Consider the following 14801-nt stretch of genomic DNA (forward strand, 5'->3'; position numbering starts at 1 on the left):
AAAACATTTAACATTTAACACAACATCATGAATACCCCTACTATCTACAACACTAGAAAACCAAATAGAACATTATTTAAAGTAGAGTAAATTTACTAAAATACGAGCCCTAATAGAACTTGTTTACGTTCAACACTTTTTTTTTTAAAGCAAAATTTCATAAAAAATGTAATGAAAAATGACATTTAATTAAATTAGTGAATTTATTGCGGGAGATCTATAAAATTGTGGTGAAATAACTTCCTTTTTTACACCTTGGCTTTTGTACTATTGGGGATGTGTGTCTTTTTACTGTATATACTATTAACACATTTCATGAAAACCACTAATACTTCGAAAATAAACGTCATCAATTACTTTATAGCTCATTAAACTAGCTTTAATTTGAGTGCTAATAGATATCTGTACGTCATATATTCCTGAGATATAGATTTCTCAAAATAAATTAACTAACTACAGATATTTCAGTACCTTTCATACAACATTTTTATGAAATGTTTTTTAAAAAGCTATATCTCGAGAACTACTGAACGTAAGTAGCTCTATCAGGGCTTACATTTTATCAAACTTACTCTACATTAAATGATGCTCTCTTAGATTGTCTATTGTTGTTGGTAGTTGTAAAGATATAGAGCTCCGAATAAAAATGTTATTATTTTTAACGTTTGAAACAGCCGCAATTTGTTATTCCCCCTACCAATACTTGTCAGACTCATAAATTTTAACTAGTAATTATACCTAGTTTTCAATTAAGTAATAAAAAATTGGGGTGAAATAACTGCCTTTTTTATCCTCTTGGGCTCTTTTACTATATGGTCTTTCATATGATATGCAACACTATATAGGTTAAAACATGTTAATATTTCCCAAAATCTAATTAAAATTTATTATTTTAATTATCTCAGAAATTACATATTTTAAAATTTATCCCTTGAATAGGTTGTGTTTATTTAACGCACAGGGAAAATTATAAGTATGGGACAGAAATGGATTCGTAGCTAAAAAAAAAAGTACTAAATATTAATTAAACTATATTAATATAAATAGTTCAGTAATCTTGACCGAAACCAAACTATCGTTCACTTATATTTATTTATTTTTTATTAGTCTAATATTACTATTAGCCAATCATTTTTATTTTTTAATAAAATACTTTTTTATACAGATTTCGCTACCTAAGATGGCTTCATAAGCAAAAAGATTGCTAACTCATAAATAAATTTGTATATATGTGTCAACACTCCATCTTAACTTAGTTCATATATCTGCCTTCACGTTAAATCTACAAATTATGAATAATATATTGCTGAAAATACGACATTAATTTTGTTAGAATTAATATATTTGAAATAAAAATATAATTTTAGATTTCATATTCACCAACGAACAGTATACAGATGAGAGAAGTTGCTTCTTACCATAATGAATGCAATTAGAAGTTGTCCCAACTTACCTGTAACAAAAATATCAAACAATTAATGGTAGGTAATATATTTCAGGAAATAATTTGTTTTCATTAATTATTAGTTACTAATAAATCTATATGAACACTAGTTACTAATAAAGTCAGGTGTGATCGAATTAGTAACTAGTTTCTTATCCACCAATATGTATCTTCCTTAAATTATTATTAATTCATTCTTATATTTTATAAACAAAACAAAAAAACTGTTTTTTTTAATAATCTTAAACACTTTCTTGAGATTGGTTAATGTTGTTTAAATAAATAAATTTGAATTTTATCCGTTTTAGTCTCAAAACATTTTATTATTATTTAAAAGTCCGACGTTTCGGTCAATTCAGCCATCCTCAGGGATAATCTTAATACAATTTTAGAATAGATTGTTAAAAATTAATAAATTATTAATTTTCTCACAATTTCATTAGACCATTTTTACTTTTTTTTTTAATATTTATTTATTGCTATTTACAACTGTACATCATAATATATTTAGTAAATCTGATCTAAGTTAAATTGGAGTGTTACAGACGTGTAGAGAAACTCTAATGACATTTTACATTAGCTGGTCTCGTGGCCATCTTCTCTTCAGGCGCCTCGGAGGATTGTCAGGAATAGAAGAGGATGCAAGATTAGAAACTAGGAGGTTTGAGTGGTTAGAGAGTTTATAATGGAAGGAGTGATATCTGGTTCGGGCTAGATCGGTTACATAGGGAACAATAAGGTCTTTATGTATGATTTTATTTGCGACAAAGTAAGGAGTATTGAGGATTTTGGATTGTAAGGATTGGATACGAGAGGAATTCGAAGGTTTAGTGGAGCCCCAAAGCTCAACTCCATATGTCCAGATTGGCCTTATTACAGTCATGTAGATCAGTCTTTTGTAATGTATTGGAAGTTTAGAACGTTTTTCTAGTAAGAGCAGTTTCTTGTCTGTTCAGTCTGGTGTGAGGATTCAAGGTTAATCGCTTGATTTTCACTTTAAAACAAAAATTAAAATTCTTTGTCACAGTCACCTATAGTTATTTTGATACATTTTAACAAATAGGTGATTGTGATAAAGAATTTTAATTTTGTTTTAATTTGAAAATTAGCTATTTAGCGGAATTGTTGAATTGACCTGGGCAGAATAGCCTGTATGAAGTTGTGTTTTTTAAATTATTTAGTTCTAAAATTGTATTAAGATTGTCTCGGAGGATGACCGAATTGGCCGAAACGTCGGACTTTTAAAGATAATAAAATGTTTTGAGACTGAAATGAATGAAATTTAAATTTATTTTCAAATCACATTTACCCTTCGACGTAAACCCATGACCTCTTCCCCTACAATATCCTTTAATAATACCCCACTTATTCCTGTCGAACAGATCCGTTACTTAGGACTACATCTCGACAAACGACTGACATGGAATCCTCATACAAGACTAAAAAGACAAGAAACTGCTCGTAGATTCCGACTATTGCAACATTTACTAGACAAACGGTCTAAATTACCAATCCATTGCAAAAGACTGATCTACATGACTATTATAAACCCTATCTGGACATAAGAAGTTGAGCTTTAGAGCTCCATTAAACTATCTAATTCCTCTCGAATCCAATCCTTACAGTCCAAAATCCTTCTTAAAATCCTTAATGCTCCTTACTTTGTCACAAATCAAATCATCCACCAGGACCTCAATAATCCATATGTTGCCGATTTGGTCAGAACCAGATACCCCACCCAAATCCACTTGTTTCTAACCTGGCTTCTCCTTCATTACCTAATAATCCTCCTAGGCGTCTGAAAAGAAGATGGCCTCGAGATCTTCTCCTCTAGAAATGTTATTGGAGTTCTATCAGTGGGTAGATTCTCCACATGTTTTTATCATGTCACTATGTCACCTACAGCAAATTTACTTGTTGTATATATGTGTATACAGTTGTAAATATCAATAAATAAATTATTAAAAAAAAAACAAAAAAAAAAAACCTTTATTGACCGCCACCCGGAGTCTCTTCCAAAAATCTAAATTTATTTACGATATAGATAAATACTTACAAGAAGCTACCAAAGGAAGAGCGAGATAGTTCGGATGAGGAATAGGTACCACCTTTGCTGTTCTTAGAAGAGTGGGTGAGACTGCTTCCTCTCACATTCCTCGCGTGGGCGAACGGGGGTTCGGCACCTCCTTACGACATGCCACAATCGGGTAGCAGCAGCCGTCCTAGCTTACGGGGTCGGAGTACGGCTGGAAGCTGTGGGAGCTGGTATCGATCGCCAACATCAGAGTGATTGGTAGGTGATGAGGATTAGAGAGGGCTAATGCTACGAATTGATCTGGATCGATAGCAGCTCTCGAATCCTAGTATCGACTTTCACGGATTTATCGACTACATGACTACGTTAGAAAGGATAACCGGATTAATAGTTGATTATAATTTGAATTGACGAGAGACCTCAACCAATTACATTTATACATATATATAAGTTAATAATAATAAAATGTTATATAGATTGTTATATCATAACAAGATGATGTCACTAGTTACGGTCTAAGTCAGCTGTTATTTCGATCTCAGCTGATCGAGGATATATAAGAGATGTAGCGAACACAATTAAGTTACTATTTTACAGCAGTTCAAGCGTGTTAGATCTTATTCCTTCTTCTCTTTTTTGACATTTTGCTTTCGCCAATACTTAACTGGTGCCGAAACCCGGGACTTTAAATACCGGAGTAATATTTACTTTAAAGATTTTTTTTTTTGCTTGTTCTATTATTGGGTTTAAATTATGTATTTAGCGTTTATTAAGGGAACTTGTGAGTTTTTTTAATGATGTGTATATAGGATTTGTTTTTATTGTAAATAATAGTAAATAGTAATAGTTTACGAGGATTGTTCGTAAACTGGTGGAGGGAGTTACGGTCTGAGTCAGCTGTTATTTCGATGTCAGCTGACTGAGGGGATCAGCTGATCGAGGATATATAAGAGATGTAGCGAACACAATAAAGTTAGTATTTTACAGCAGTTCAAGCGTGTTAGATCTTATTCCTTCTTCTCCTTTTTGACATTTTGCTTTCGCCAATACTTAACTTATATATATACACATATGCAGCATATGCAAGTGCATATTAAGGTTGTCAGTACCGTAGGTCCCTCGCAATTCAGGTTTACCTTTAGGAACACCTAAAAAAACACAAAGATGTGTCGGTCGCTACATCTAAGTTTATTCAGTAAACCAACACTAAATACCTTAAACATATTTATTTGCTAAATCAAAAGGAAAGAACAAAATTTTCATGAAGTTCAAACTATGATAACCTAAAGAACCTAATATCATAACACATTATAACCTAAAGAACCTAATATCATAACACTACATCATAACCTAAAGATCCTAATATCATAACACTACATCATAACCTAAAGAACCTAATATCACAACACTATGTCGTAACTTAAAGAACCTAATAGCATAACACTACACCATAACCTAAAGAACCTAACAATACTTTTACAATTTTTAAAATGTTAAATTTATTGTTGGTGTTTATAATTAAGTACTCACCCCTCCAATGATTTATTCTATATACGTTTCATATTGCTTACCGTTCAACACCATAACTGTTAATGAAGAGAATAAAAACTTTGATTTCAAGATAAGAAATAATAAAAAAAAAATATTAGGGTTAATATGGTAAAGTAAATATTTTGCGAATTTTGACTGTCAAGGAGTATACATATGACAGTTAACGCGACTGTTAGTCCATTACATGTACTATCAACTATCACGTCAGACCCAGTTTGTCAATACTGCTGCAACAGTAAACTGTCATGACATTAAATGATAAACCAATTCAAATAATCTCCTTATTTAGCTATGCTATCATTAACATTAAGGACTAACCAAAATAAAATTAAAACAAGAAGTCGAAATGACGACATATATTTCACAATAAGCAAGGCTACCAAGATAAGCCAAGCAAACCGAAATGGTCGGGGCTTTCTATGACTGTATTTGGGAGCACTAAATTGGAGCTAATTAGTATTTCGATGGCAGTGGCGTTTGTATTTAAATCAGGTTATGTAAATCGATTAAAGGGAGTAATAAATCTTAAATTCAGGTTGTTGGCTCTTTAATATAGACCTGTACCTTGATCAAACGGTCGTTCGTCAAATTAAAGCTGGGTAGCTTAATAAAAAAAAACTAGCGCGGAAAGATGATTATTGATTGTTATGCAATTTCCAAAAATTGATTAATCCAGAGTTTTTTACAGTTAACAAAAATTAAACTTGTACCACTATAAACCATGAAGGGCCAGGGGGGGTTCAGTACATTGTAAGGTGCTATTGTTACAAGACCAACGGTTGTGCAAGGGGGTGATTTGGTCAGAATCACGCCTGACCACCAAATTTTTACGCCGTTAAAGTTACCTAAGTTATGAGACCGTATGTACACCTGGGCCCTGTTTCATAATAAAGTACAAACTAATACTATTAGTCTTGTAGATTTATCTTAGTTCCATTACACTGACTTGTACAATAGTAACTTGTACTTCAGTATTTTTTAATTCCTATAATATTACTAATAGTCATCCCTATCATGAAAAAAATAAATATTAGTATTATTACCAGATTAATTTCTACACTTGTACTATGAACTAATACTATTAGCTTTCATTATGAAACAGGGCCCTGGAGGGTTCCAAAAATCCACAGGGTCGATTCACGGCTACAATGTAACAGAAAAAAGTTTCTGCCCAACCGGATTGGAACCCGATTCCTTGGAGTTATTAGCATCATACCTTACCACTGTGCTACCACGATCCCTAGAGTTTTAACATTAAGTTGCCTAAATCTAGAAATATCCTATCTAATATGTTTAAGTTATATACCGCCTGTTGAACAGATTCGATACTTAGGACTCCATCTTGACACTTACTTACTCCATCTTGAGACTTACTTGGAATCCACACACAAGACTGAAACGACAAGAAACTGCTCGTAGATTCCGATTGCTACAAAACTTACTTGACAAACGCTCTAAACTTCCCATTCACTACAAAAAATCAGTATACACTACGATAATCAGACCAATTTGGACATATGGAATTGAGCTCTGGGGCTCCACCAAACCATCAAATTCTTCCCGCATCCAATCGTTACAATCCAAAATCCTACGTAAAATCCTTGATGCTCCTTATTACGTCACAAATAAACTCATTCATAAAGACCTTACCATCCCATTCGTTGCAGATTTGACCCAAAACAGATATGCGTCTTTTCATTCCAAACTCCTTAACCATCCTAACCCATTAATTCTTAATCTTTCATCCTTAACATTCCCTGATAATCCTCCGAGGCGTCTGAAAAAAAGATGGCCACGGGACCTTCTAATTTAAATTAATCCTTGAAGTACCATCAACGGGTGGTTCCTTTCTAAGATTTTCAAGGGTATATGAAACATACAACATATTTACCTATTGTATTATTTTGTACAGTTGTAAATTACATTAAATAAATAATTTAAAAAAAATAATAATAAAAAGTTATAGACCATTTGTATTTTGTAACAATTTTTTTAATTGTAAAATTGGTACATAATTAATATAATTTAAAAATGTGCCTTAAAGTGAGGTGATTATGTAAGAGATGGGTCTACAGTGGTTGTACCTTCAAAAAGGTGCCAGACATTTTTCGCTTAAAGATTCCAACAGTAGGAATTGCATCATTTCTTCTTCCCGATCGTGTGGGATTTTAATCCGTGACTTCACAGTAATATAACAAAATCTTACAAACTTCTGTCGCCGCGTACTCGTTGGTTGTGAAGTGTTAATCTGAGTAATTTTTCGTTGTTAATAATATTATTCTGAAGTTGGTCCCGATTATAGATTGTATACACTTTTTTTTCCAAGCCCCATGGATGCGATGGGTTGATGTCATAATGGGAAAAACGGTTTGAGAGTAGCCTCTTTGTCTTCATTTGAAGAAGGAGCTGAGGGAATTGGCTCACCAAGTTTATGGACTCCAAAATAATTTAGTGACTTGTCCACATTCTTGACTGAGTCTGCCACCTTTGTGGCCGTCCTATCGGTGTCAGTGTCCTAAATAATGGGTTAATGAATACTGTAATGGAGTCTATTAAAAAAATTTGATATTTCGTATAAAATTTGTGTATATACGAGGAGAAGATGGTTGGGAGTGTGGTCAAAATGAAACACAAATAAGTTTATGTAACTTATTTAACTGTGCCAACCTTTAGGCTGGAGTTTCTAGTCTTCATCAGGGCTAAGAACAGAATCACATTATATGTAACCATTATGGTTTATTATTATTATGGTTACATATATTTTCTTTCCATATTTCAATTTTTAAATTATTAATAACTAATATACTCATATGTCTTTGCATTATATAACTTCATTTTTATTTTATTTCCTTAATTATGTTATTATACCTACTTATTCAATTATCTATGAGTACATTTTATTTTCCACTTCTCTCATCACTTCATTTTATTAATTCCATTCTGTAAAATTATTCACTTTATGTCATTCTGTTTATATTTCCTTTTTTCTTTTTTATTTTTTATACTTATTGGTTGCTATCTTCTTCTGTTCTTAGCCTTGATGAAGGCTAGAAACTCTAGCCGAAACGTTGGCAGAATTAAATAAGTTACATTTTGACCGCAACCATCTTATCATCGTACAAAATTATATATATATATTTTTTTCTACGTCCTGAAACCTTCTAGAACCTCTGAGGAGTGAAAAGAACAAGTGACAATGGTTACAAAATTTATATTGTTGGATTCCATGATGAACAAGAGTGCACTTGCACATAAAAAAAAATAGTATATCTCACATAATATTTCAAGAACTTATTTTACAAGTGCTGAAAGTGAAGCCGGATAGTTTAACATTAAAGAGAAAAATCGGCATTGCATAATGCAGCAATAAAAAACATGAAAAACTGTGACGTTAACAAACTACAACAAAGAAGCTTAATTTTTGATAAAATTCTAGCATGCTCCCAAATACTTCTCAAGTTTTAAGGGACAACATATTTATAGATGTTTATTTTGTCTGTTTGGTTAGTCAAAGTTATTTATAGTGCTAGAAGAAGATATGAGGACATTTTCTCTAATAGAGTTGTCAGTTATTAATGATTCAATCGGATTCGAGAGCAGCTTCGTTAGTCTGAGATATTCCAGCTATTTGTGTAGGCGACATTGTGTAAGAATCCGTGGGCTAGTGGAGACTAGCTCTAGTCAGCAATGGGATGTGGTTGTCTTCTGTGTTATCTTGAATCCAAACGTTTGTCACTAGTCACAAACCCTTGCACAAATGCTTGGTAAACAAAAGCAACAAACCTCCATATTCGGATGTTCGATACACACTGCATTCGATTCACGCAATTTTCGTTGTTAAAAGGAATAAAATATTGATAGGTGAAATAAAACGAAACCTGAATATACGCTAAACAGATGGTAGATGATATAAATTCAATTCATTCATAGATAATAATAATAATTAATAATAATAATAATAATAATCTTCTTCATTTATTCTGGGATTGATCCCTTTAGAATAATGTACAGGCGTCAAATGAATGAAAAGCAAGTCTCTGCATGGGAGATTCTATAGCCAACTGAACGAAGCCTCCATAGAGAAAGAGAGATCAGTTGAATGGTTAAAAGCTGGAAGGCTATTCTCCGAGACAGAGGGATTTGTGGCTGCTATTCAAGATCAAGTGATCGCCACGAGATTATATAGGAAGCATGTGTTCAAAGACGCAACAACACCAGATAAGTGTCGATTATGCTCAGTAACGCTCGAATATATCCAACATATCACTGGTAGATGTGGAGTGCTGGCTGGTACTGAATATTTGCAGAGGCACAACAATGTGGCCAAAATTTTGCATCTGGCTCTGGCTGTGAAGTACAACCTAATTGAAGATAAGAGCCCTTATTATAAGTACCACCCAAATAGACTCCTCCAAAAAGGTTCTCTCAGGCTATATTGGGATGAATCAATTATTACAGATCATAAAGTACGCCATAATGAGGCAGGCATCCTCCTTATAGACCTATGAAAAAAGAAAACGGAACTTATTAATGTTGGGATCCCCAAAGATAATAATATAAGCTCCACTGTGGGAGGAAACATCAGGAATTGGCGATAGAATTGAAAGAAATATATAAATTGGAAGGTGTCCATTCATAATATCAACGAATGGTCTCATACCAAAATGAACAGTGGCAGGCATGAATGGATTGGGAGTGCCTATGGACGTGCTAATAGTCAGCTCTCTCGGATACTGCACGTATAGTGCGGAAATTTTTAAATATTTAAAAAAAAAATAAATAAATAAAATATTAAGGTGGTTGGACTTCTAGGCCCCCGGATATTCAGATATTCACCCCGCAATGGCGAGAAAAAACGTATAATAATAATAATAATAATAATAATCTTCATTTATTCTGGGATTGATCCCTTTAGAATAATTTAGAGGCGTCAAAATTAGGCTTCAGAGCCTCAGAGTAAAATACAAAATAAAAATGGAATTATAAAATATAATCAGATAATGAATTTAAAAAGATATGAATGAACAACAATAATTAACAGAATATAAAAAATTAGAATCGAATAAATAAAGCAAAATCACATGTCATATCATAAAACATAAGATGACAAACACTTCTGATAATAAGTAATTGAAAAAAAAATCAAATATAATTAAACTAAAACTAATAAAATGGATTAGTGAATGACACAAATTCTTCCTTATTAAAATACAATAGTTTATTTTATATCATCAGCAACGTTTCGGGAGATTTCCCCCATCTTCAGGCTGTTGATAACAAAAAACCTATATATGACATATAATTTTCTCCTATTTGTCATTCTTGCTAATATATTATAATATTAATGTCATTTAATGAGTAAAACTTGCTAATGGTCATACATTTTAGGAGAATAATTACCTTTCTCCTAAGGTAATTATTCTACCATACAACAGTCATCGAGTGGTTGATGTCATATCTTCCACATTGGAGCGCGGTATGTACTGCACGGGAGTCTTCCTCGATGTTGAACAAGCTTTTGATCGAGTCCTGGCATCCAGGTCTGCTCTATAAACTTCGTCAATTCCTACCCCCAACATATTTCCTTATAATCCGCTCCTAACTCACTGATAGAACCTTTAAAGTAAATCATAACCTAGCCTACTCATCTCTCTTTTCTCAGACCGCCGGTGTTCCTCAAGGTAGTATCTTAGGTCCCATTCTTTATACGGTTTATACAGCTGACATCCCAACCCACCCTAACACAGTTCTAACAACATACCCTGATGACACACGTATACTTTCTGTAAACAACGACCCAACTAATGCTTCACAAACACTACAGGCACACATAACATCTATTGAAGAATGGTGTAAAAACTGGAGAATTAAAATAAATCCTGACAGATCCCACCAGATCACCTTTACTCTACGTCGTAAACCTTTGCCCTCCTGTCCTACAGTATCCTTTCTAAATACACCACTAATGCCTGTTGAACAGATTCGATACTTAGGACTCCATCTTGACAAGAGACTTACTTGGAATCCACACACAATACTGAAACGACAAGAAACTGCTCGTAGATTCCGACAACATATACGTGACAAACGCTCTAAACTTCCCATTCACTACAAAAAATTAGTATACACTACAATAATCAGACCAATTTGGACATATGGAATTGAGGTCTGGGGCTCCACCAACCCATCAAATTCTTCCTGCATCCAGTCGTTACAATCCAAAATCCTACGTAAAATCCTTAATGCTCCTTATTACGTCACAAATAAACTCATTCATAAAGACCTTAACATCCCATTCGTTGCAGATTTGACCCAAAATAGATATGCGTCTTTTTATTCCAAACTTCTTAACCGTCCTAACCCATTAATTCTTAATCTTTCATCCTTAACAATCCCTGATAATCCTCCGAGGCGTCTGAAAAGAAGATGGCTACGGGACCTTCTGATTTAAATTAATATTTGAAGTACCACCAATGGGTGGTTCCTTCCCAAGATTTTCAAGTGTATATGAAACATACTACATATTTACCTATTGTATTATTTGTACAGTTGTAAATTACATTAAATAAATAATATAAAAAAAAATATTATTATTAATATTGGAAAATATGAATAATATCGAATACCTAATTCATCGAAATACCTATATTCTAAATAGAATCTATCGATCTTTTTATAAGACATTTTTTTATCGATAAGAAGACAAAATAGTCAATATCAGAAATCCTAGTTATGCTATGATTAATATAATTACTTTACCAACAAATATATCATAAATCGAAAAAGAGTCATACAAGTTATAAAAGCCCTCTTGGAGTATGTCGAGTAATATCATGAACAGTGCTGAGAATTATTACTCCTGTAAGAAAGGCGGTTATCCAGTTAGTAAAACCTAAAACACCAACCATATAATGCTCATAACAAATTATATTACAGTTGTGTAAAATATAAATAACACAACCAGAAATTTGAACAGACATTTATTATTAGACATCTGTCCATGATCTAGGTTCTTCAACCTCAGGTTGCAAGAACCTCTTACCCGGAGATTTAACTAGTAACCCGGAGTGCCATATAGAGAGCGTGACTAAGGAAGTTTCGGGCCAAGTGTCCTACAATTAGTCAAGTCGGCCGTGGCTAAATCAAACTCCATGACGGCGAAATCCCCTGTTTCCTTTTAAGGATTTGGAATCAGCGACAAAGTTATTCCAATATAAAGCTATTTGTTTCTGTCACATTCAAATAAATTTGTTGATGAAGAAGGTACACATAATAGTACAAGAGCCGGGAAGAAAAAAAGGCAGTACTTTCACCCCAATTTTTTAATATTTTAATGAAAACTATGTATAATTACTAGTCAAAATTGATGAGTCTGCCAAGTATAGAGGGAATAAAAAATGGTTTGTTCCTTGAAATATATTTTTAAATTAATTATATTATTTCAAATTCTTGAGACAAGGTAATTATTTATTAAATAAATCAAAAATTCGTATCCATTTTTGTCTCAACACTTTATTTTTCACCAGTCCAACGTTTCGGCCTTTCTAGCCATCCTCAAGGACATCTTCAATATAATTTCTTCCTCACATTAATTTAAAGTTTCTTTTGCAGGCTATTCTGCCCAGGTCATTTTCTTTATTATAAGTTAAAAGCCTATTTTTTAAAATTTAAAATCATTAATATTTAATTTTCCTATATAAGATTATATAGTAATATATAGTAGTATATAATAAACCATTTAACCACATTTATAATTGGTTAAATGGTTTGTTATATGGTAGTGTATTAATTGTTGATAATCTTATATAGGAAAATTAAATATTAATGATTTTAAACTTTAAAAAATAGGCTTTTAACTTATAATAAAGAAAATGACCTGGGCAGAATAGCCTGCAAAAGAAACTTTAAATTAATGTGAGGAAGAAATTATATTGAAGATGTCCTTGAGGATGGCTAGAAAGGCCGAAACGTTGGACTATTGATATAATAAAAAATGTTGAGACTTAATAAGGATACCTTTTCATTTATTTTATACATAGGAATTTATGAGAATTACAGTAGATTTAAACACTTTAAAAGTTTTTGCACAAAAAATGCAGTTTCCTACTGCTGTGCGTTGCTGCAGTTCCAAGGTTGCAAAGACCTATGCCTCATGAGCCCTGACACAAAATTTGTACGTTTTGGATGCTATGTATCTTGAAACATCAAACCTCGAATTTTGAAGAAAAGGGAGGTGGAGTGCGTCAAAATTAAAAAATTATAAGCCAAAATCAGAATAATGGCGCCCAATAAGCCTGCCGTGCATGATCATATCATTTGATATACAAGATCATCGGCTCCTGATCCAATAATGATGTACATGCTATAGATCTCGAGAGTCATGCTAAGACTTAATCCAGACACGGAGGCTATCTCATTCTCCAGAGTCAATTACAAGAGCCTCTCTGGAAATTTACAATTCAGTACAACCGGATCCTTCTTGAGCTGTATATTATCCAGCGGATGGATGAGGGGGAATACTAATCAGCTGTGAAAGCAATCGAGTTTTTCTCTCCATTCTCGGTATATGTAGAGAGTAACAACTCCCCCCATATGTAGATTCATAAATCGATTTATTACGATAATCGGACTTCCTAGACTATCGATGTTATTAAACATTTATAACCGTGGATAATGCAACGAAAATCGTTTCGGCCGACATATTTTATTGGTCATAAATTTACAGTTTAGATGGTAGAGAATTTTCTTTGTGAATAAAGTAAGTCACTAAGTACTGCATATAATTATAAAATAATTTAATAATATAATACTTTTCGACAAACCAAGGTCTGAACTGACGTCTACTCCTTTCATGATCTAACTGCAAAGGACATTATGAATTTGATAACATCAGATTCATTATTTCTGGCCTTTTTTTATTTAGTATAATTGGTTCAGTCGGATAGGATGCAATAAGTTGGTTCGTTGATGTGGTTTATCTCGGCATAAAACTCTTATGCATATAAATAATTTATTTATAATTTTAACACTTCCTGGATACCATGAAACTAAAATTACACTAATTAGTCAAATTTTCACATTAAATTAAAAATTAAAATTATTTATCACAGTCAACAGTCAATTTTTTTTTAAGAATGTTGTGACAAATTCTGATGTTGACAGTGATAAATAATTTTAATTTTTAATTTAATGTGAAAAATTAACTAATTGGGATGATAGAATTTATGGACTGATAGAAATGACATGGGCAGAATAGCCTGCATGAAGTAGTTTTTTAAATGTTTTGATCGGATATAAAGAAATAAATATGTTTTGAGACTAAAATGGATAAAATTTTATTTATATAATTGATAAATAATTTTATCATGTACTTTTTTCCTATCTATTAGTAAAATTTTCACTTAAGTAGTTATTATTTCAGTATGTGACAAAAAACATACACAACTAATAAACATAAAATTTAATATGTGTTTTTACAGTTGTAATTATTGGACCATTGTGGAGACTAGAGCAGTTTATATGCTAGAATTGTAGAATTTATATGATACAACTAAATAGAAAACTTTTTTTTTTTTTTATTTATTTATTTATTGATATTTACAACTGTATAAAAAATACAACAAGTAAGTTTGATCATAATGACATAATGATATGATACAGGATGTAGAGAAACTACCCAGTAGTAGAACTCTAAAAACAGTTTACAATATAAGGTCACGAGGCCATGTTCTTTTCAGGCGCCTCGGAGGATTGCCAGGAATGGAAGAGGAA

The sequence above is a fragment of the Halyomorpha halys genome, unplaced genomic scaffold (genome assembly GCF_000696795.3).
Source record: "Halyomorpha halys isolate HHAL.00 unplaced genomic scaffold, Hhal_1.1 Scaffold137.1, whole genome shotgun sequence".
NCBI lineage: Eukaryota > Metazoa > Arthropoda > Insecta > Hemiptera > Pentatomidae > Halyomorpha > Halyomorpha halys.